A 4,514-nucleotide genomic window follows, 5' to 3' on the forward strand; every position below is an offset into this window, starting at 1 on the left:
CACTTTAAAATCATTAACCTAGACTACCAATCGTAATCGTCATAATAAGGCACCCATGGGCTATATGGGTCTAACTCTCCTCTAGTTAAAAGGGCTTAGTGTGTATAGTGTCATGAACCAGAGAATAATCACATATACATATGGCCGATAAGGGACTCGAACCTCTTGTCATGTATCAAGAGTAACTTAAGAACTCAGTCATATAACATGGGGGACTCGAACCACCCGGTCATATAGAACCCCATGTCGGCAATCGCGATTTCCAGTATCGTCCCATTAGAACCCCCACTTTCACAGTATAGCTACATAACCCTCATTCAAATCCTAATTAAAACACTTTTCACTCATTCCCAATCATCACTCAAGGAGTCATTCGTTAAGGCATTATCAAATGGTATTTTCATACTGACTATAGCTTGCAAGCACACGTGACTTTGCCAAATCAATTAATTTGCCAATGAGACTCCAAACCAATTAGCCGATGAGACTCCAAAGTTCCACATAGGAACCAAACCATGTAGCTAAGTGGGACTTTAATCCAACTAGCCAATAGTAATCCAAATTCCCAAGTAGGAACCAAATCATCTAGCCAAGTGGAACTTTAACCCCTTGGATGATAAAACTCTAAAGTTTTCAATTCAAATTCAATCCATGGCCCTCAAGCCCTCTTTAAAGTCAATTTAAGTTCCATTACTCTTTTTACTATGCAAGGTTTCAAAGTACATTTCAATATGCATATTCTCACGTTCAAAGCCAATTTCACAATATTGGGTTGAGGTTATTGCAAGCTTCAAACCATTAACTCATAAAACCTGCCGAAAACCACATTCCACATTCAATTAACACACCCATGCATCTAATTGGTTTGAAAACTACCATTTAAAACATAAACAATGCATATGTAAACATGAAAAATCACATAAAAAATAATCTTTCAAAACCCTCAACCCATATTCAAAAAAACAACAATTAAACATATGACTAACCATTTAAGCACATGATTTTAACAAAATAAGTTTTGGGGAAAGAGGTACATGCCTGAAAGATCACAATTTTTGAGGGAATTTGCCTTTGGATGATCTAGACAATATCCTTGAGAAATCTCTAATGCTCTTTTTTGAGAGAATTTGTGAGTAGAGAGAAGTTATTTTGGTGTACTATGGATAGGAACGGGGTCCCAATAAGGATTTAAAGTCGTGGATTATGTTTAGGGAAAAAGGGGAATATCCAAAACACTCTTAATTTAAAAGCTGAAAAATGGTCGCCATTGACTATGGGTCACTATATAACTCATAAGGACTCACTACGATTAGTAGGGTCCGTCATAATTAAGACAAAAGCTTTAGGGTACATACTGGTCACCATATGATTTGTACCTTATGACTCTTATAGAGTCATTACAAATCATTGAGTCTACTCGTACTCAAAGAAGAACACTTTGGGCATCATACTGGTTTAGCTACGGAAGGGGGCTATAGGACTTAAATAAGTCTTTACAACTCGTGACTTCAAGTCGTCAACAAGGTAGTAACTCATGAAAAACTCATTGTACACTGTATGATTTGGGTCCTACGACCCATCAAGACACTATACGACTTGTAGGGTGAGGTGTTGTCAGGACAGTGAGTTCAAAATTGAGAATTTTTAAATGGCCAACGCCTGGAGTTCACATTTTCCCCTTTCAAATCATTGATCCTCGAATGATGGGTTAAGGCATCCATTAGCATGATTTAACATAGATCATAACCACACTTACCTTTACCAAAGACAGAAAATAAAGGTATCAAGGAAACCACAATTTCCTTTAAGAAAGATAGAAAACAAAGATGTTAAGGAATACACATACCTCAAGAATGATTATCCAAAGCAGGAAACAAGAAGGGATACTTGGACTTCATGTCCTCTACTACTTCCCAAGTAGCCTCTTAAATATTTTGGTTCCTCCATAGAACCTTCACCGAAGCCATATCCTTATTCCTTAAACAACGAACCTGTCTATCCAAAATTTTCATTGGGACTTCCTAATAGGACAAGGAATCCGAAACACCAACACTCTCCAAAGAAACTGCCAAAGAAGGACCTCCCATTCACTTCTTTAACACCAAAAGATAAAAGAACATATGAATGTAACCCAAGCTCGAAGCCAAATCCAACTTATAAGCCATACTGTCCACTCGACTTAAAATATGATATAGACCAACAAAATAGGGGTTGAGCTTTCCCTTCATTCTGAACCCCATCACTCCCTTCATATTAGACACCTTCAAGAACACCAAATCATACACATCAAACTCGAAGTCCCTTCACCTTATATCTGCGTAGGACCTTTGGAGACTCTGGGCGGTCTTAAGCCTATCCCGAATCACTTCACCTTCTCCATATCTTGGTGAACCAAGTCGAGAGCATACAAACTATTCTCACCAACCTCAAACTACCAAATAGGAGACCTACACCTCCTACCATAAAGAGTTATAAAATGTTCCATCCCAATTCTAGAGTGAAAGCTATTATTATACCTAAACTCTATAAGAGGCAAATGATCAACCCAACTATCACCAAAGTCAAGCACACAAGACCTTAGCATATCTTCCAAAGCCTAAATAGTCTTTTATGCTTGTCCATCTGTTTGAAAGTGGAAACCAGTGTTAAGGTTTAACTTAGTTACCATACCTCTTTGGAAAGAATGACAAAAATGTGATAAGAACTAACTACCCCGATCTAATATGATGGAAAGAAGAGCACCATGTAACTTCATGTTCTCCTAAATGAAGAGCTTAGCTTAATCCTCCACCGAATAGTTAGTGTTCACTGATAGGAAATGAGCAGACTTGGTCATCCTATCAATAATGACCAAAATAAAATCAAACTACTGGCGAGATTATGGATGATCGATAACAAAATCCATATTAATCACTTCTCATTTTCACACGAGAAACTCAATCTCTTGAGACAAACCACCAGGCCTCAAGTGCTCTAACTTTATTTGTTGACAAACCATACGCTTGGCCACAAAATTGGCAACATCTCTCTTCAAGATATTCCACCAATAAATCTTTTTTTAATCATGGTACATCTTTATCAAACCAGCATGAATAGCGTACCTCGACTCATGAGCATCAGCCAAGACCTGCCTCATAGCCCATCAACATTGAAAACACACAACCTACCTTGGTATCTCAAGATACCATCACCACCAATCTCAAAAACCATAACTTTCTACTGGCCCATATCATCCTTAATCTACATAAAGATAGGATCCAAAACCTGCTTCTCTTTTACCTCAGCATCAAGAGATGACTTTACCACCTCGTGCACCATAATACCTCCATCTTTAGTGTCCAAGAGACGAACTCCAAGATTAGCCAACCGGTGAACATCATTTACCAATTCTCACTTCTCCTCATCCACAAGAGATAAGCTTCACATAGATAACATACTAAGAGCATCAATACCACATTAGCTTTACCTAGATGATAATAGGGACTCATGCCGTAATCTTTAAGCAACTTAAGCCACCTTTTTTTCCTGAGATTTATCTTTTTTAAGGTAAACACATATGGCAAGCTCTTGTGATCTAAGTAGATATCAACATGAACCCCATACAAATAATGGAGCCAAATATTCAAAGAAAATACCATAGCCAATAATTCTAAGTCATGCGTCGGATGATTCTTCTTATGAACTTATAATTGTCTAAAAGCGTATGCGGCCACCTTGCCATGCTGCATTAACACATAGGCCAATCCCATAAAGGACACATAATAATAAACAACAAAACACTCATTACTACTATTGGGTAGAGTCAAAATTGAAGTCGAAGTCAACTTATCCTTCAAATTCTCAAAACTATCCTCACAAGCATTCGACCATAAAAACTTTACCATTTTCTAAGTCAAATTAGCAATGAGGCAGTAATAGAAGAGAAACTTTCCACAAACGTCCTATAATACCCGGCTAAACCCAAGAAGCTCTGAATATCGATTGAGTCGTGGGTCTAGGCCACTTCTTAACAACCTCAACTTTCTATGAATCCACTATGATCCCCTTACTTGAAACAATATGACCCAGATAGGTCACAACATTCAACAAGAACTTACACTTAGAGAATTTAGCATACAATCACTGATCCTTAAGGGTCTACAACACTACTCAGAGATGATCAACATAATCTTTATTACTCATAGAATACACCAAGATGTAATCAGTAAACACAATGATGAATAAGTCCAGAAACTGGCGGAAAAATCGATTCATAAGATCCATATATTCCACTTGGGAATTAGTCAAACCAAAATACATGAAGAAGAACTCATAATGGCCATACGGGGTATAAAAAATAGTCCTAGGGATATCCCCCTCCCTAATCTTCAGCTGATGATAACCCAATCAAAGATTAACTCAGAAAAGTACTTAGCACCCAGAAGCTGGTCAAACTTATCATCAATCCTAGGAAGTGGATATTTATTCTTCACCATCACCTTATTCAATCAGTGGTAGTCTATACACATTCGAAG

This window comes from Capsicum annuum, chromosome 8 (assembly GCF_002878395.1).
Source record: "Capsicum annuum cultivar UCD-10X-F1 chromosome 8, UCD10Xv1.1, whole genome shotgun sequence".
Classification (NCBI taxonomy): domain Eukaryota; kingdom Viridiplantae; phylum Streptophyta; class Magnoliopsida; order Solanales; family Solanaceae; genus Capsicum; species Capsicum annuum.